Below are 21,735 nucleotides of genomic sequence, written 5' to 3' on the forward strand. Positions count from 1 at the left end.
ATGTCTTCTTTTGAGAAGTGTCTGTTCATATCCTTTGCCCGCTTTTCGATGGGGTTGTTTGCTTTGTCTTGTAAATTTGTTTGTGTTCTTTGTAGGTTCTGGATATTAGCCCTTTGTCAGATGAGTATATTGCAAAAATTTTCTCCCATTCTGTAGGATGCCTGTTCACTCTGATGGTAATTTCTTTGGCTGTGCAGAAGCTCTTTAGTTTAATTAGATCCCTTTTGTCAATTTTGGCTTTTGTTGCCGTTGCTTTTGGTGTTTTAGACACGCCCATGCCTATGTCCTGAATGGTATTACCTAGGTTTTCTTCTAGGGTTTTTATGGTATTAGGTCTAACATTTAAGTCTCTAATCCATCTTGAATTAATTTTCATATAAGGAGTAAGGAAAGGATCCAGTTTCGCTTTCTACTTATGGCTAGCCAATTTTCCCAGCACCATTTATTAAATAGGGAATCCTTTCCCCATTTCTTGTTTTTCTCAGGTTTGTCAAAGATCAGATGGCTGTAGATGTGTGGTATTATTTCTGACGATTCTGTTCTGTTCCATTGTTCTATATCTCTGTTTTGGTACTAGTACCATGATGTTTTGGTGACTGTAGCCTTGTTGTATAGTTTGAAGTCAGGTAACGTGATGCCTCCAGCTTTGTTCTTTTGGCTTAGGATTGTCTTGGCAATGCGGGCTCTTTTTTGGTTCCATATGATCTTTAAAGCAGTTTTTTCCAATTCTGTGAAGAAAGTCATTGGTAGCTTAATGGGGATGACATTGAATCTGTAAATTACCTTGAGCAGTATGGTCATTTTCACAATATTGATTCTTCCTATCCATGAGCATGGTATGTTCTTTCATTTGTTTGTGTCCTCTTTTATTTCACTGAGCAGTGGTTTGTAGTTCTCCTTGAAGAGGTTCTTTACATCCCTAGTAAGTTGGATTCCTACGTATTTCATTCTCTTTGAAGCAATTGTGAATGGGAGTTCATTCATGATTTGGCTCTCTGTTTGTCTGTTACTGGTGTATAAGAATGCTTGTGATTTTTGCACATTGATTTTGTATCCTGAGACTTTGCTGAAGTTTCTTATCAGCTTAAGGAGATTTTGGGCTGAGACGATGGGGTTTTCTAAATATACAATCATGTCATCTGCAAACAGGGACAATTTGATTTCTTCCTTTCTTACCTGAATACCCTTGATTTCCTTCTCTTGCCTGATTGCCCTAGCCAGAACTTCCAACACTATGTTGAATAGGAGTGGTGAGAGAGGGCATCCCTGTCTTGTGCCAGTTTTCAAAGGGAATTTTTCCAGTTTTTGCCCATTCAGTATGATATTGACTGTGGGTTTGTCATAAACAGCTCTTATTATTTTGAGATATGTTCCATCAATACCGAATTTATTGAGAGTTTTTAGCATGAAGGGCTGTTGAATTTTTTCAAAGGCCTTTTCTGCATCTATTGAGATAATCATTTAGTTTTTGTCTTTGGTTCTGTTTATATGCTGGATTATGTTTATTGATTTGTGTATGTTGAACCAGCCTTGCATCACAGGGATGAAGCCCACTTGATCATGATGGATAAGCTTTTTGATGTGCTGCTGGATTCGGGTTGCCAGTATTTTATTGAGGATTTTTGCATCGATGTTCATCAGGGATATTGGTCTAAAATTCTCTTTTTTTGTTGTGTGTCTGCCAGGCTTTGGTATAAGGGTGATGTTGGCTTCATAAAATGAGGGAGGATTCCCTCTTTTTCTATTGATTGGAATAGTTTCAGAAGGAATGGTACTAGCTTCTCCTTGTACCTCTGTTAGAATTCGGCTGTGAATCCGTCTGGTCCTGGACTTTTTTTGGTTGGTAGGCTATTAATTATTGCCTCAATTTCAGAGCCTACTATTAGTCTCTTCAGGGATTCAATTTCTCCCTGGTTTAGTCTCGGGAGAGTGTAAGTATCCAGGAAATTATCCATTTCTTCTAAGTTTTCCAGTTTATTTGCATAGAGGTGTTTATAGTATTCTCTGATGGTAGTTTGTATTTCCGTGGGGTCGGTGGTGATATCCCCTTTATCATTTTTTATTGCATCTATTTGATTCTTCTCTCTTTTCTTCTTTATTAGTCTTGCTAATGGTCTATCAATTTTGTTGATCTTTTCAAAAAACCAGCTCCTGGATTCATTATTTTTTTTGGAGAGTTTTTGTGTCTCTATCTCCTTCAGTTCTGCTCTGATCTTAGTTATTTCTTGCCTTTTGCTAGCTTTTGAATGTGTTTACTCTTGCTTCTCTAATTCTTTTAATTGTGATGTTAGGGTGTCAATTTTAGATCTTTCCAGCTCTCTCTTGTGGGCATTTAGTTCTATCAATTTCCCTCTACACACTGCTTTAAATGTGTCCCAGAGATTCTGGTATGTTGTGTCTTTGTTCTCATTGGTTTCAAAGAACATCTTTATTTCTGCCTTCTTTTCGTTATGTACCCAGTAGTCATTCAGGAGTAGGTTGTTCAGTTTCCATGTAGTTGAGCAGTTTTGATTGAGTTTCTTAATCCTGAGTTCTAGTTTGATTGCACTGTGGTCTGAGAGACAGTTTGTTACAATTTCTGTTCTTGTACATTTGCTGAGGAGTGCTTCACTTCGAACTATGTGGTCAATTTTGGAGTAAGTGTGATGTGGTGCTGAGAAGAATGTATATTCTGTTGATTTGGGGTGGAGTGTTCTATAGATGTCTTTTAGGTCTGCTTGGTGCAGAGATGAGTTCAATTCCTGGATATCCTTGTTAATTTTCTGTCTCGATCTGTCTAATATTGACAGTGGGGTGTTGAAGTCTCCTATTATTATTGTATGGGAATCTAAGTCTCTTTGTAAGTCTCTAAGGACTTGCTTTATGAATCTGGGTGCTCCTGTATTGGGTGCATATATATTTACAGCAGTTAGCTCTTCCTGTTGAATTGATTCCTTTACCATTATGTAATGGCATTTTTTGTCTCTTTTGATCTTTGATGGTTTAAAGTCTGTTTAATCAGAGACTAGGATTGCAACCCCTGCTTTTTTTTTTCTTTTCCATTTGCTTGGAAGGTCTTCCTCTATCCCTTTATTTTGAGCCTATGTTTGTCTCTGCATGTGAAATGGGTCTCCTGAATACAGCAAACTGATGGGTCTTGACTCTTCATCCAATTTGCCAGTCTGTGTCTTTTAATTGGACCATTTAGTCCATTTACATTTAAGGTTAATATTGTTATGTGTGAACTTGATCTTGTCATTATGATATTAGCTGGTTATTTTGCTTGTTAGTTGATGCAGTTTCTTCCTAGCATTGATGGACTTTACATTTTGGCATGTTTTTGCAATGGCTGGTACTGGTTGTTCCTTTCGATGTTTAGTGCTTCCTTCAGGATCTCTTGTAGGGCAGGCCTGGTGGTGACAAAATCTCTAAGCATTTGCTTGTCTGTAAAGGATTTTATTTCTCCTTCACTTATGAAACTTAGTTTGGTTGGATACGAAATTCTGGGTTGAAAATTATTTTCTTTAAGTATGTTGAATATTGGCCCCCACTCTCTTCTGGCTTCACATGGTGGCAGCAAGGAGAAATGCCAAGCAAAAGGGGGAGAAACGCTTTCTCCTTATAAAACTGTTAGATCTGCTGAGAACTCACTATCACAAGAACAGCATAGAGAGTAACTACTTCTATGAATAAATCACCCCACCAAGTCCCTCCCACAACATGTGGGGATTATGGGAACTACAATTCAAGATGAGATTTGGTTGGGGACATAGCCAAACTATATCAATACAATATATCCATTAATGTGATTACAATTATATACATTTTTAAAACTTCAAAAAGTCATGTAACCATTTGTTATATAAAGCACTAATAAAATAAAATAAAATATTGTGACTTTCTAACCTTGATAAAAATCTATATGCTTCAATTGCAAAGCCAATATCTGACACATTAGAAAGAATAGAGCTCTATCCACTACAATCAAGATAAATCTTTCCATCCTATTGTCTAAACCGATGTTTAGCATTGAATTATAGTTATTATCCAAAACAATAGGAAAATAAAAAATCAATTTGAAAAATAAGAATTAGAAAAGAGGACAACACTTAGTAGCATGTCCAGAACATTTAAGAGAATTTTTTAATAAAAATACCACAAAGAGTAAAAACTGATAAATATATTTCAATAAGGCATTAATGTATAAAAGACAAGAAATTCAAACCCATTCATATATTCAAACAATAATCAAAAAAATACCTTGTTAAGAAAATAGAAAAAGATAATACCTAAAATAAAATGTGTAAAACCTATAGAAAAAACACTTTTAAATACTTCAGTAAAAGACAAAGTCCCATTTTGTTGGCTATAACAATCAAATATCATAAAGGTATCAATCCCCTAAGATAAAATATAAATGTAATATGGTCTCAGAAAATTACCAAGAGAGTTTCGCTGGATTTAAACAAGTTCATATGAAAATCATATAAAAAAATAGCAATCATGACTAGATGAAGAAACCCTAAAAATGAAGATCAGCAACACAGGCAAAGGAGAATTGGCCTTCCTATAATGTAAAATAAAGTAGAAATTTTCTTATAAAAACAATATGGTCCTTACATATGAACAATCAGAAAGATCAATGGCACCAAAAAGAAAGCATAAAATGGACACAAATACTTATGAAAGTATAGTATATGATAAATCACTAGTGCAAATAGTTTTTTTAATTATTAATGTATTAAAGTCATTCATTTGATAGTTATTTTTTCAGAAAGGTAAAACTGAACCTATATGTTATACCTTTCACTCAAACACCAAATGAATCGCGGATATAAATGTTTAAAAGTAAACCATGCAAGTGCTAAAGAACATTGTTATCGTAACTGGAAGTTAGAAAGCCTAAGTAAGTCTCTAAAATTTAGAAACAATAAAAGAAGAATAAATGTGATACTCATGTCTTATATTTACATATATCTCTACTTTTAGTCAGATATTACAGTTTTAACATCTTCAAGATATCAAAACATCATTAGCTGATTTGAAATAAAAAAGTAAAATAAAAATGTTTACATCTTGAAACTTTATTTCTATTTTCCCATTAAATTGCTTATTCTGCTGCTTATCTACTAGACTTCCCATTTTAAAACCAATGTTTCTAGCATCTTCAGATATAATCTCCCTAATTCTCACTATTCAGATAAATAACAACATAAATATTTACACCTTTTATGTATCCATAGCAATTAAAAATAATCATAATAAAATTCCATAAGCATCCAATTTTTAGAAAACAACCAAACTTGGAAAATTAAGATTGCTCGATTACCTGTTGGTAGATATGTCCAGTCCAGATAACCACAAAAGAAGAAACAAGGTCATCAATACATATTGGAAACATTTTTCCTTAATGAAAGAAGATATTAGTATGTTTGTAGTATTGCTAATTAAAGCACAGGTGATTTTAAGTAAAGCATTCCAATTAGGGAAAGGCACAGTGAAATGGGCCTTTCTGTAGTCAGGTAGAAAAGAAAAATGATGCTACATTTCTGAAGAGAGATTTGTACAGTGACCACCGCTAGTACTCTTATTCACTAACCTGATAATACAGTTCTAGAAGATTTTTCTAAAATTAATTAAGGATACTACTTTTTTTTTTTTTTCAATTGGAAGTTCTTTCCAAGCCTATTTATGGGAGTAAAATTTGGAAATTATAAAATAAGGAATTGGATATATTTTGGCCCATCATAACCTATAAAATTATTCAGTCAATACATTAGCATTTGAAGCACATTCAGTGTGATAAGAAAAGTGATTTCATATGCATAGAAAGAAGTCAAAAATGTAAATGCTATAATGATATCTGAATAATGGGAATCAGATTAATTTCAGATGTTCTTATGCTTTTACGTATTTTTAATACGTTCTATACAAAGATGCCTTTGTGGGTTTTAAGAACACTAATAAAGACATGTGCAAGTCAATGCGATTTAAAAAAATAGAAGATGATAATAACTAACTATTGCTTTGTTAATATTCTGTGAGATACGTAGTAAATCATTTAATTTCCATCTGCTTTTCCATCTAGAATGTCAATACTCAGAGACCTTCTTGGTTAGCCATTGTTCACTACTGAGTTGGAATTTAACTGTTTAAAACAGGAATTAGTATCACTCCACTTTAGTGTCTTTGTTGTCAATGCATAGTTGAGAATATAAGCCAGGCTAGCGTGAGCTGTGTCAGTTAAGAAATGATAAATAACACTCTTAAAAATTTCCAAACTGACTTTAATATATGCTTGAGGGCAAACTGAGGAACACACACACACACACACACACACACACACACACACACAGTAGCTTTTGAAATGCAGGGGTTATTTGTATGTTAATTGTGAACACTCAACAGATTGAAAAATCTCTTTTCTAATAAATGATCTAACTTCGATCCAGTGCCATGTTAGAAATTTCTTTGCTTGAATGTTACTGAGTCTTACAACTCTTTCACGACTAGTAGTTTCAAAGCAGTTTATCAAAGCTCCAGTAATATGATCCTGTGTATGGAATTGACTACAAATAAGGAAGTAGAAATTGGACTGTGAAAAAAGACCAATTGACTTTTACTAATGAAAGCTTATAAGAATATGTGAAGCTCTATTTGCAAAATATTAGCAAATTTGCTCAATATTCTCTCTTAAATTTAAATTTTCCTGAAAAAAGTGTCTATAATAATACAATTTTGACATTGCTATTTATTGAAGGATTTTCATCTTTCTTCCTGCTCAAAACAAATACCCACACAATAATAGAAATGTATGTACAAGGGCTTTCTATTTGTGTCCAGTGTTCATATTATTCATTAACATGTATTAAATAATTACTTGGGTGATATTATATATTAGATGCTAAATATGTTTAACACATAATTCTAAACATTCTGCAAGTCTGCTGGTCTTCAGTTCTTTCTACAGTTATTACCATTTTCTATATTTATTAATTTTATTTATTTCCTAAAACTCATAACATCTAATTAACAATTTTTTAATGTACAATTGATTCATTTTCTTATAATTCTCTTAAAAGTCTTTTGTAATTTGATCTCTTCCATTTTCAGATTATAGAAGTACTTATTTTTATGTGACATCCTTCTGGAACAATTTATTGGTCTTTTCTAATTTTTTTACTTTGGATCTCTCAACATCCTTTCATACAAGCAGTTACTTTCTGCCTCTAAAACTATTTTTATATTCAGTTTCATGAGTCTGAGTTTATAGATTCTCTTCTGTCTTTATATATGTATTGCATGTATTCTTTTCAATTTAATCCCCTTTTTTTCCCTCAGGTATTATGATTGTACTCAAGGTTTAATCTTAAACATTTGGTAATCTCTTGCTATATCAATGATTTGGGAGAAATTATCCAAGTGAACCTTGAAAACGTTCAAATCTGTATTTTTAAACTCAACTAGTGACATTCAAATGGCATTTTTAACTCTCAAAATATCTTCAAGGCATGTTTGTGTAATTTTATGATTTTTGAAACTTACTGGAAACTAAACTCATCTTAACCCAAGAGCAGTAAGTTCTACCCAAGACATAATTGAACATAAATTATATTTTTCATTCCTAGTTTTCTATTCTATGTTTCTTTCTTCTTAATTAACCACATGTTTTCTCTTCTTCATAAATCCATATTTAATTTTAATAATTCCCCAAATATTTGTATACTATATAATAAAGCATATTTTATGAATTTTATATATGTTTTCATTCTTGTTGATATTCACCACCCAAAACTTTTTGTCAACTTTCCTTTTCCCTTTTACTTTAATAGCTCTTAAATATAGCTGTGCATTAGAAACACTGGGATAGTTTGGATTTTAAAAAAGTTTTATTAAGCTACAATTTATACAAAGTGCATAGCCCCCTTGAGTATACAGCTTGGTGAATATTTACAAAAGCATTGACCCATGTAACCTTAGCCAGTTGAAAACACACAGTTCCAACATCACAGAATGCTCCCTTAAGCCACCTTTTAGCTGATAGCTTTAAAAATACCAACACTTTTTAATGATCGCCATTCTAACTGGAATAATAAATAAATTAAAAAAAAAATAAATAAATAGTACAACATAAAAAAAAAAATACCAACACTTCAGTCCCAGCCCTAGAGATTTTGATTTAATTGGTCTGAACTGGGTCTTGAACATTGGTATTTATCTTTCCACACAAATATATTTAACAACTGAAAAATGTGGAGGAAGAAGAAATATGAAGGAAAGATCTTGTTGACAGAGCAGAGTTGAGAGGTAGAACACATGTGGATGAATTTGAAAGAGAATAATGTCTTCGGGACATTTTGAGGAGGAGGCAAGGAAGGAAATAAAAAGACAAAATTTGAGGTGAAGGTGGTGGCATTTCATACCAGATTATATAAGACAACGTTGTCATTTATATTATTTAAAATATTATTGGTAAATCTGTCAAGAATAATTTAGACCGAAATGGAGAGAAAAATATGTTTGCATGCATAATAAGATTTCCCAAGATATTATTAGAAATATATTGCAATGTCTGTGGCATAGTTGTATCTGAGGTTTTTACACCTATTTGTAATAGACAGTCATCTGATAGAATAACTTATGTAACAAGCACTTGATAGATATTTTTAAATAAATTAATGGTATGGCCAGCTTATATTTACTATAAGTGCTGACATGTTTAAAAATGAATCTATCATTTTACTATTTATATTTAATTTGCCCTATCACATGTATATAGGGCAAATGAAATATATTTACATTTTCTCTCCTTTCATTGCCTTCCTTTTGATGAACTATTTTATTTTCTTTCTCTTTTAACTTGTTAGTGATTACTCTATAGATTGAAACATATGTAACATATAAATTAATACATTTGCATTTCCTGGATAATGTAAAGAAGTTATAAAACCCATGGGATTTATATTTTGCTTCTGCCTTTTTTTTTTTTACATTCTTGCCATGTAATTTAATTTCAAATATGCTTTAAAGCCCATGTTATGGACTGAATGTTTAGATCCCCTGAAATTCATATGTTGAAGACATAACCTTCAATGAAATGGTTTTTGAAGATGGGGCAATTGGGCGATATTCAGGATTAGATTAGCTCATGGGGTTTGGATTCCTATTATTCGATTATTAGCTTTATAAGAAGAGGAAGAAAGTGAGATCACGTTTTTTTTTTTTGCACTGAGAAAAGGCCATGTGAGAACTTAGTGAAAATTTGGCAATCTGTGACCCACAAAGAGAGCCCTCATCAGAAACTGAATCTGCCAGCGCTTTGATCTTGGACTTCCCAGCCTTCAACACTGTGAGAAATAAATTTGTGTTGTTTAAGTCACCCATTTTATGGTATTTTGTTATGGCAGTCTGAACTGACTGATATATTCCACACGATTGGTTGTTATCATTCTGTATATAATTATATTTGTCTATATTTAGTCAACTATTTCTCCTTTCTGTTGCTCTATGTTCTCTCCTGAATTTTCAAGCTTCCACCTAGGATCACTTTTCTTCTGTCTAACAAACACCTTTAACTATTGCCTTTAATGCAGTTATGCTGATGGAAACTAAAATATATATTTTGTATTATCTGCAAATATTTTTTACTTTATTTTTGAAGGATATTTTCACTGAGTATAGAGTTAGAACTTGGCAAAGCATTATCATTCCATTATCTACTAGCCTCCATTGTTTATATTGAGAAGTTAGCTGTCAGTTTTATTACTCCATTTTTAATACCTCTTTTCTCTAGTTTCTTTTGAGTTTACCCTTTGTTTTTGGTTTTCATCAGTATTCTATAATGTTCCTATGTATACTTTAATTTTAATGAGGAGTAGAATTTGTAAAACTTCTTAAATTCATGTTGTTGATGCTTTTAATTATATTTAGAAAATTCTAAATCATATCTTCAAATACCACTTCTTCCTCATTATCTCTCTTCTATTTCTTCTATTATACATGCATTAAGCTTTTATCCCATAATTATATGTTATTTTCTCTCTTCTAGATTTTTCATTTTCTATCTCTCCGCGCTTCACTTTGTATTTGTTTGAACTAGCTTCCAGTTCAAAAACACATTCTTCCACAGTGTCTAATCTGCTTTTAAATATGTATTGCATTCTTAATTTTAGTTTTTATTTTCTTACAGCTCTAAAACATAAATTCCATTCTATTATTTTTCACATTATCAGTTCTGTCCTTTAATTACTTTGTAACTTCATTTCTTATACATGTGATTTTAAGCCTATATCTGTAAAGCTAATGCCTATAAATTCCCTGTTTATTTTGATAGGCTCTATCTTGGTTGGTTATTGTCTTCTTTCATGCCTTTTGAAAAATTGAATATGTATAAAAACTTGTTGATACATTTTGAGGCTCTGGATGATATTATCTTCTTTTAGAGACGATTTTCTTTCAAAAAGAATTAACTTTTGCCTCTTTCAGGCAGTTGTGACTGGGATAGATTATTTTAATCCAATCAAGGATGGCAACGATTCAAAATTGGGTCTTACTCAATCATTCTCTGTTTCTGGGTAACGTTTACCATTATGTGATAACCTTTTAGGTTTCTAAGCTGACAGCTTATTTTGAAAGTCCTAAACACCAAAGTTTGTGCCCTAGCCCAAAGTCACTGCCCAAACAAAAGTTCTGCCAAGTCTTTCAGATGCTTCTTTTGAATCATCAAATGCCTCCACAGCAGAGGTTCTCAAACTGCGGACAATTTTGCCTGTCAAGGGACATATGAAAATATCTGGAGACATTTTTCATTGCCACAACTGTCATATACTACTTACATTTAGAAGGTAGAGTCTCAGCATGCTGCTAAACATTCTGTAATGCACATGACTGGCCTACATAACAAAGGATTATCAAAGCCAAGATGCTTGTGATGCTATGACTAAGGCCCTAACATTTTTAGAGGAAAAGCATTGCACATAGTGCACACTTTTGGGGGCATTTCTTCTCCATAGGATTCTTACTCTTCAAGTTTTACTACTTTAATATTCTCAATCACATATTTTTATGTGGTTAAAATTTTTGCAATTTTTCAAGATTTTCAAGTGTTCTCTTCAGAGGGGTGACTCTCAATTAGGCTAATCTGCCATTGCTGAAGTAATAAAATCACAGATTCAGTTGAGTTCTGTCCATTCACAATTTCTTTGCAAAATAAAAGCAGAGAGGAGTGTAGCACCAAAGATGGATGATTGATTTAATTCAGACCTAGACTTATTGGCTATTATGGCATAACACATGAGAGAAAGATTTTATGGGGCTAGAGAATGTAGTACTGACCAAGCTAATTTTGGATTATAGGATGGAGAAGAACATCCATAATAATCAGAAGGGTGATACTTGGTGTTACGTTCCTACAATCATATTCATATTTAAGATGCAATGTCTCAATACTTGTTTATAGCTCAGAGATTTTTAATGACAATAGTGTCTGGCTTATAAATTGGAAGTTATCCCTCAATAATGGTGGACACTTAAATCCTATCAGGGAGTTTCAAGTGCTGACATAGAAGAAATTCAATTTAATTTTTGTTTACCCTCAAATTTAGATGTAGATTTTTTGCTTTCATTTTCAAAAGAACATCATTAGAAATTAGTCTCTCAGGTACAGTGCCATAGCTTACATTGTTGGTCTCTCACATAGATTCACTGCTCCGAGATATGTTAAAGTGGTCAGTGCCAATTCCACTTCTCCCATGATTTCGCTTTCAATTTTTATTACTGCGCATGGGTACTTGAGAACCCAGGAATTAAAAAAAAAGACACACAAATGTTGGGTGTATATGAATCTAGTCTTAAAAATGGGACTAGAATTACAGATGGCCAGTGCCAGAAGTAGTGATGCATCTTGAGATCTATTGAAGAGTGGTAAAGATTAAAACATGATTTGTACAGTTATGAACACAGCAAATGCCCAGTTCATTAAGCAAATCAGAGGAGCAAATCAAAGAAAAATAAACTTAAATAAGCAGAAATTATCCACAGGAAATTTACCCAATAAAACTTGCAGTTTGAGAAAAACAGAAAGCTCTATTACACACATTTGTCATCTACTTAATATTTTGGTAAATAATTAAAAATGTAACATCTACTTTTTGCTTGGTGTTAATAAAGTGGCTGAGGCTATTCAATAAAGTAGGTTACAATTATTGCTTTTAATGTTTTCTCATGTTACATAAAATACAATGAATTTGAGAACCAAGATGAAACTTATTACATACTACAAAGCAGTACTCTTTTTTTTTATGGTACAAAATAGAAATTATTGAATTGCTTTTTCTTCAAATCATTTTCAAAGGTTAATAGGAAAGCTGACATTGTAAGCATAGATGGGAATGCTATTTAGACATTTGTAATCAACATTGAGGAGTCATTCCAACTGACCTGTCCAAAATTGGAAGTTTCTACCAACTCATGATCCAAAATAGAAAAATAAAATCTAGATCTAGATCAACTTTCAAGTATTTTGTCATTTATCATGATGTTTGATTATTTATTGCCCTGTAGGGTTTTTTCCCCCTTTTCCCTACCATGGTGGCTTTTTAACTCTTTAATGTTCTACATAACTTCCATTTAGTTGAGTTATATAAAATTGGGACTATCTATATAATGGACTGCTCTTAAACAGTAAGTATGATGTTTTTGCAAGATATTTAATGACATGAAGTACAATTCAGGACATATTTTTAAGTTAAAAATGTTGCTTACCAAACAGAAAATATAGTATGCAAAATAACCAAGATCTATAGAGTGCATCTTATGTGCATTGCACTGTTTGCTTTACATACAATGACTTAATAAATGAATATTTGTCAATTGCTTTGGCAATATTTTATAGTGATTATTTCTGAGGTAGTATTGTAGGTGACTTTTAATCCCTATTTGTGATTTTCTTTCTTTTCAAATTTTTCTGCAAGATTAGATTTGTCTTTAAAATTTAGAGTATTGGCTGTGAATGGGCAAAAAGTATAATTAATGCATATTTTATTAGAAATTCTGGCTTAAAAGATATTTAGAAGAAAGTTTAAATCATAAGCTGAACTTAGTAGTAATTGAACTTGTCTTTCACTTTTATTCTTGTATGTCTCCTCTATTTATTTAGATGACCAAATGTCAGATATTAGATGATAAGCTGTGTTATTGTTGTTTATAATAAACTAAGTTGAGAGTAAAACAAAACAAAAAGCCCCTCATCTAGTATAATGCTCAAGATAAAAATGTTGATTCATTGAAAGCAGCTTCCCATTACTTTCCTCAGCCTTATTTTTTTCCAGTGATTTTTTGAGAGCTGTTCAACTCTTATGAATTTTTTTTGGTACCCTTTCATTTGTTTTATACCCACTGGAATAAAAGGAAATGCTTTATATTAAGGAAACAAACATAAAATATATTTAGAAATAGCAAGTGATTTTCTATATATGTCTGAAAACAATTCAGAAATTATGAACATTTTCTATATTTAATATCGTATCCATGGTGATGGGAAGTCCCAATAAGAGCAAGACATTTATTGAATAGGGCGTTGTGTTCAGTGCTTGAGATACAAAGATCACTGGAGTGGTCTGTGCTTACTAAAGCTCATCCAAATTTGAAGGGTTTTTTGTTCGCATAAATCCCAGCCTGTTGTCCTCCCTCAGATCGTGGAAGCATCAAATGCCCTTGGTTCTATTTCAGACATTGAACACTTACTCTCTCTGAATGCCTCTGCATCTGTACCAAACACCAAAAGCAATCATAGCTATTAGCAGAAAGCAGACTTTCAGAATTCTATTCTTTGTATAGCTCCAAGCGAGATTACAGTGTTTCTGGTGAGTGCTGTTACCAATGAGTAAGAGCTGTCCCAACATTAAATTGCTAAGGTAAAGGATCCAAAAACTTCTCACTAGAACATAGTAGTTTGAAGTTGTCAGATGTCTTTAAGCCATGCATGACAGTTAGCCACCTGGTATGTAAAGATAGAGCCCACACAAGTATACCTATGTCAAGCACACTTAATAGCCTGATTTCATGGAAATAAAGCGTAATGGAATTCTTGCCTAATCTCTTATTACTATAGCCTTTGTGTAAGTATTTCAGTCTGGATAGGCAGTATTTCAACAGCCATATATTTTTCATTTGAATACCTGAGTGCTAAATTTATATTCCTTTTTTATTTAGTGAAAGAGATTTCCTGGCCTAATTTGTTCAGCAGAGATATTTCTCACTTGTTTTTCATTTTTGAATAAGAGGATCCTATTGTTGGAAGAACTGGAAGTTAATTAATCATATTTTAACAAGCTTTTTATTGTGTAACTCCATTTCATTTGAAAAGTATTAAGTGGGGTTGAGGTAAGACCAGAGTGAACATTGCAAACAAAGCTTATTGTTTATGACAATACTGAATACTATGAAAATCATCTGAAGGCTTCTGTCTGTTTTATATTGGTAACATTTTATGGTTGATTACAGCTGTCAGAACAACATTCAAATTAAATGCAATGGGAGGTCATTTAGAAATCTAGAAGTATGTGCAGTCAACCAGCACCCAACATTGCTGCAGAAGGCAAGAGTGCTAATTATTTTAGTTCCTACTGAAACTTAACAATGCTGTTTTGTTATAAAATACTGAATATATATACTTGATTTTAATACTGTAAATATTATATTACAGCCTTAATTTAACTTTTGACTCAGCCAAATAATCGAGCATAAAAAGGGAATTGTTCCTACTAATTCCTAATTTAAGAAAATTAAAATAATTTAATATAAATGGTAATTATAAATCATTTAGAAATTCAATCTCACTGAAGTTCTCACACCATTATAAACATAATTATTATAATATATATTATTAAAATATCATTATAAATTTTCATACATGCTTATATTTCATTTTCACTTGAAAACTAAGTGAATCTCCATAGAATATATCCATGGAATCTTTATTCAAAGTTATGGCTGCACGAAAATCTTCATTCATCAATTCAAATATTTAAAGAGTTGTCATATATAAAAGGAATTAATCATATTTTATATGAAATCTAGTACTTGAACCAGCATACTGAAAATTAGTAGGTGCTCAATATTTGTTTGTGTGAAACTAAGATAAGTGTGTGAATGCTACAGAATGATGGATTTTGTATCCATAATGCAAGGAAATAGGGCTGCCTAAAGATGAGATAGATCACCCCCAGGAAACAGAGTGTCTTTTGGGAAATTTCAGGGAGCTCAATGCATATATCAAATGCATCATTTATGCAGATGACTTTAAATTCTTCTCCATTCCTGAGAAGTTTTAAACACACACATGCGCACACACACACACACTCTCACACACACAGATTTATCCTATTGTCTAAATTTGTCATATCAATTTACATTTTACTCTAGCATTCTTTTTCTTTTTTTTTTTTTTGTTATTATACTTTAAGTTCTAGGGTACATGTGGATAACGTGCAGGTTTGTTACATATGTATACCTGTGCCATGTTGGCGTGCTGCACCCATCAACTCAGCACCCATCAACTCCTCATTTACATCAGGTATAACTCCCAGTGCAATCCCTCTCCCCTCCCCCCTCCCCGTGATAGGCCCCGGTGTGTGATGTTCCCCTTCCCCAGTCCAAGTGATCTCATTGTTCAGTTCCCACCTATGAGTGAGAACATGCGGTGTTTGGTTTTCTGTTCTTACAATAGTTTGCTGAGAATGATGGTTTCCAGCTGCATCCATGTACCTACAAAGGACACAAACTCATCCTTTTTTTATGGCTGCATAGTATTCCATGGTGTATATGTGCCACATTTTCTTAATCCAGTCTGTCACTGATGGACATTTGGGTTGATTCCAAGTCTTTGCTATTGTGAATAGTGCCGCAATAAACATGCATGTGCATGTGTCTTTATAGCAGCACGATTTATAATCCTTTGAGTATATACCCAGTAACGGGATGGCTGGGTCATATGGTACATCTAGTTCTAGATCCTTGAGGAATCGCCATACTGTTTTCCATAATGGTTGAACTAGTTTACAATCCCACCAACAGTGTAAAAGTGTTCCTATTTCTCTACATCCTCTACAGCATCTGTTGTTTCCTGACTTTTTAATGATCACCATTCTAACTGGTGTGAGATGGTATCTCATTGTGGTTTTGATTTGCATTTCTCTGATGGCAAGTGATGAGGAGCATTTTTTCACGTGTCTGTTGGCTGTATGAATGTCTTCTTTTGAGAAGTGTCTGTTCATATACTTTGCCCACTTTTCGATGGGGTTGTTTGTTTTTTTCTTGTAAATTTGTTTAAGTTCTTTGTAGGTTCTGGATATTAGCCCTTTGTCAGATGAGTAGATTGCAAAAATTTTCTCCCATTCTGTAGGTTGCCTGTTCACTCTGATGGTAGTTTCTTTGGCTGTGCAGAAGCTCTTTAGTTTAATTAGATCCCATTTGTCAGTTTTGGCTTTTGTTGCCATTGCTTTTGGTGTTTTAGACATGAAGTCCTTGCCCATGCCTATGTCCTGAATGGTATTACCTAGGTTTTCTTCTAGGGTTTTTATGGTATTAGGTCTAACATTTAAGTCTCTAATCCATCTTGAATTAATTTTTGTATAAGGAGTAAGGAAAGGATCCAGTTTCAGCTTTCTACTTATGGCTAGCCAATTTTCCCAGCACCATTTATTAAATAGGGAATCCTTTCCCCATTTCTTGTTTTTGTCAGGTTTGTCAAAGATCAGATGGCTGTAGATGTGTGGTGTTATTGCTGAGGACTCTGTTCTGTTCCATTGTTCTATATCTCTGTTTTGGTACCAGTACCATGATGTTTTGGTTACTGTAGCCTTGTAGGATAGTTTGAAGTCAGGTAGGGTGATACCTTCAGCTTTGTTGTTTTGACTTAGGATTGTCTTGGCAATGCGGGCTCTTTTGTCATTCCATATGAACTTTAAAGCAGTTTTTTCCAATTCTGTGAAAAAACTCATTGGTAGCTTGATGGGGATGGCATTGAATCTATAAATTACCTTGGGCAGTATGGCCATTTTCACGATATTGATTCTTCCTATCCATGAGCATGGTATGTTCTTTCATTTTTTGTGTCCTCTTTTATTTCACTGAGCAGTGGTTTGTAGTTCTCCTTGAAGAGGTTCTTTACATGCCTAGTAAGTTGGATTCCTATGTATTTCATTCTCTTTGAAGCAATTGTGAATGGGAGTTCATTCCTGATTTGGCTCTCTGTTTGTCTGTTACTGGTGTATAAGAATGCTTGTGATTTTTGCACATTAATTTTGTATCCTGAGACTTTGCTGAAGTTTCTTATCAGCTTAAGGAGATTTTGGGCTGAGACGATGGGGTTTTCTAAATATACAATCATGTCATCTGCAAACAGGGACAATTTGATTTCTTCTTTTCTTACCTGAATACCCTTGATTTCCTTCTCTTGCCTGATTGCCCTAGCCAGAACTTCCAACACTATGTTGAATAGGAGTGGTGAGAGAGGGCATCCCTGTCTTGTGCCAGTTTTCAAAGGGAATGCTTCCAGTTTTTGCCCGTTCAGTATGATATTGGCTGTGGGTTTGTCATAAATAGCTCTTATTATCTTGAGATACATTCCATCAATACCGAATTTATTGAGCGTTTTTAGCATGAAGGGCTGTTGAATTTTGTCAAAGGCCTTTTCTGCATCTATTGAGATAATCATGTGGTTCTTGTCTTTGGTTCTGTTTATATGCTGGATTACGTTTATTGACCTGCGTATGTTGAACCAGCCTTGCATCCCAGGGATGAAGCCCACTTGATCATGGTGGATAAGCTTTTTGATGTGCTGCTGGATTCGGGTTGCCAGTATTTTATTGAGGATTTTGGCATCGATGTTCATCAGGGATATTTTTTCTAAAATTCTCTTTTTTTGTTGTGTCTCTGCCAGGCTTTGGTATCAAGATGATGTTGGCCTCATAAAATGAGGGAGGATTCCCTCTTTTTCTATTGATTGGAATAGTTTCAGAAGGAATGGTACCAGCTCCTCCTTGTACCTCTGGTAGAATTCATCTGTGAATCCATCTGGTCCTGGACTTTTTTTCATTGGTAGGCTATTAATTATTGCCTCAATTTCAGAGCCTGCTATTGGTCTATTCAGGAATTCAGCTTCTTCCTCGTTTAGTCTTGGGAGAGTGTAAGTGTCCCGGAAATTATCCATTTCTTCTAGATTTTCTAGTTTATTTGCATAGAGGTGTTTATAGTATTCTCTGATGGTAGTTTGTATTTCTGTGGGGTCAGTGGTGATATCCCCTTTATCATTTTTTATTGCATCTATTTGATTCTTCTCTCTTTTCTTCTTTATTAGTCTTGCTAATGGTCTATCAATTTTGTTGATCTTTTCAAAAAACCAACTCCTGGATTCATTGATTTTTTGGAGGGTTTTTTGTGTCTCTATCTCCTTCAATTCTGCTCTGATCTTAGTTATTTCTTGCCTTTTGCTAGCTTTTGAATGTGTTTTTCCTGCTTTTCTGGTTCTTTTAATTGTGATGTTAGAGTGTCAATTTTAGATCTTTCCAGCTTTCTCTTGTGTGCATTTGGTGCTATAAATTTCCCTCTACACACTGCTTTAAATGTGTCCCAGAGATTCTGGTATGTTGTATCTTTGTTCTCATTGGTTTCAAAGAACATCTTTATTTCTGCCTTCATTTCGTTATGTACCCAGTAGTCATTCAGGAGCAGGTTGTTCATTTTCCATGTAGTTGAGCGGTTTTGATTGAGTTTCTTAGTCCTGAGTTCTAGTTTGATTGCACTGTGGTCTGAGAGACAGTTTGTTACAATTTCTGTTCTTGTACATTTGCTGAGGAGTGCTTTACTTCCAATTATGTGGTCAATTTTGGAATAAGTGTGATGTGGTGCTGAGTAGAATGTATATTCTGTTGATTTGGGGTGGAGAGTTCTGTAGATGTCTATTAGGTCTGCTTGCTGCAGAGATGAGTTCAATTCCTGGATATCCTTGTTAACTTTCTGTCTCCTTGATCTGTCTAATGTTGACCTTGGGGTGTTGAAGTCTCCCATTATTATTGTATGGGAGTCTAAGTCTCTTTGTAAGTCTTTAAAGACTTGCTTTATGAATCTGGGTGCTCCTGTATTGGGTGTATATATATTTAGGATAGTTAACTCTTCCTGTTGAATTAATCCCTTTACCATTATGTAATGGCCTTCTTTGTCTCTTTTGATCTTTGATGGTTTAAAGTCTATTTTATCAGAGACTAGGACTGCAACCCCTGCTTTTTTTTGTTCTCCATTTGCTTGGTAGACCTTCCTCCATCCCTTTATTTTGAGTCTATGTATGTCTCTGTTTTCGAGATGGGTCTCCTGAATACAGCAAACTGATGGGTCTTGACTCTTTATCCAGTTTGCCAGTCTGTGTCTTTTAATTGGAGCATTTAGTCCATTTACATTTAAGGTTAATATTTTTATGTGTGAACTTTATCCTGCCATTATGATATTAACTGGTTATTTTGCTCGTTAGTTGATGCAGTTTCTTCCTAGCCTCGATGGTCTTTACATTTTGGCATGTTTTTGCAATGGCTGGTACCGGTTGTTCCTTTCCATGTTTAGTGCTTCCTTCAGGGTCTCTTGTAAGCCAGGCCTGGTGGTGACAAAATCTCTAAGCATTTGCTTGTCTGTAAAGGATTTTATTTCTCCTTCACTTATGAAACTTAGTTTGGCTGGATATGAAATTCTGGGTTGAAAATTCTTTTCTTTAAGAATGTTGAATATTGGCCCCCACTCTTTTCTGGCTTGGAGAGTTTCTGCCAAGAGATCTGCTGTTAGTCTGATGGGCTTCCCTTTGTGGGTAACCCGACCTTTCTCTCTGGCTGCCCTTAAGATTTTTTCCTTCATTTCAACTTTGGTGAATCTGGCAATTATGTGTCTTGGAGTTGCTCTTCTTGAGGAGTATCTTTGTGGCATTCTCTGTATTTCCTGGATTTGAATGTTGGCCTGCCCTACTAGGTTGGGGAAGTTCTCCTGGATGATATCCTGAAGAGTGTTTTCCAACTTGGTCCCATTTTCCTCCTCACTTTCAGGCACCCCAATCAGACATAGATTTAGTCTTTTTACATAATCCCATATTTCTTGCAGGCTTTGTTCATTTCTTTTTCTTCTTTTTTCTTTAGGTTTCTCTTCTCGCTTCATTTCATTCATTTGATCCTCAATCGCTGATACTCTTTATTCCAGTTGATCGAGTCGGTTACTGAAGCTTGTGCATTTGTCACGTATTTCTCGTGTCATGGTTTTTATCTCTGTCCATTCATTTATGGCCTTCTCTGCATTAATTATTGTAGTTATCAATTCTTCCACTTTTTTTTCAAGATTTTTAGTTTCTTTGCGCTGGGTACGTAATTCCTCCTTTAGCTCTGAGAAGTTTGATGGACTGGAGTCTTCTTCTCTCATCTCGTCAAAGTCATTCTCCGTCCAGCTTTGATTCGTTGCTGGCGATGAGCTGCATTCCTTTGCAGGGGGCGATGCGCTCTTATTTTTTGAATTTCCAGCTTTTCTGCCCTGCTTTTCCCCCATCTTTGTGGTTTTATCTGCCTCTGGTCTTTGATGATGGTGACGTACTGATGGGGTTTTGGTGTGGGTGTCCCTCCTGTTTGTTAGTTTTCCTTCTAACAGTCAGGACCCTCAGCTGTAGGTCTGTTGGAGATTGCTTGAGGTCCACTCCAGACCCTGTTTGCCTGGGTATCAGCAGCAGAGGCTGCAGAAGATAGAATATTGCTGAAGAGCGAGTGTACCTGTCTGATTCTTGCTATGGAAGCCTCCTTTCAGGGGTGTACTCCACCGTGTGAGGTGTGGGGTGTCGGTCTGCCCCTAGTGGGGGATGTCTCCCAGTTAGGCTACTCAGGGGTCAGGGACCCACTTGAGCAGGTAGTCTGTCCATTCTCAGATCTCAACCTCCATGTTGGGAGATCCACTGCTCACTTCAAAGCTGTCAGACAGAGTCGTTTGCGTCTGCAGATATTTCAGCTGCTTTTTGTTGTTGTTGTTGTTGTTGTTGTTGTTGTTGTTTAGCTGTGCCCTGTCCCCAGAGGTGGAGTCTACAGAGAGAGGCAGGACTCCTTGAGCTGCTGTGAGCTCCGCCCAGTTCGAGCTTCCCAGCCGCTTTGTTTATCTACTTAAGCCTCAGCAATGGCGGGCGCCCCTCCCCCAGGCTCGCTGCTGAATTCACAGATGTGCTTATCATAATACCCCAAGCTTTTATTTGGTATTGTCAAGTCACGATCTGGGTAGGCTTATGATCATGGTAGACATGATCTCTGTATGACCTCTCAGGCTAGGTCATAAAAGTTGATACAGCCTTTTCCTAGCTTTCTTGGGACTCTTCCTCTTTGAAGTTAGTCATCATTCCATAAAGAAGCTGAAGCCGAGGACCACTTGGAAAGAAAGAGAGCACCTGACCCACTACCCTCACTGAATTCCTAGCCAACAGGCAGCTCCAACCCAGTAGCTATGTGAGTGAGTCATCTTAAGAGTAGATCCTCCGACCCCCAGTAGACCCATCTCACCTGAAGTTGCTGGAGCAGACAATCTGTCCACATCATCACTACCTGACCAAATTGCAGATTTGTGCGTAATTACTCATAAGTAATTGAAAATTGTTGTTTTAAGCCTCTAAGTTTTGAGGTGGTTTGTTATGTACCAATTAACATGATTTACTTGTTAACAAAGAATTTAATCAATTACTAATTGCACCATAAA

The sequence above is a fragment of the Theropithecus gelada genome, chromosome 3, assembly GCF_003255815.1.
Source record: "Theropithecus gelada isolate Dixy chromosome 3, Tgel_1.0, whole genome shotgun sequence".
NCBI classification, from domain to species: domain Eukaryota; kingdom Metazoa; phylum Chordata; class Mammalia; order Primates; family Cercopithecidae; genus Theropithecus; species Theropithecus gelada.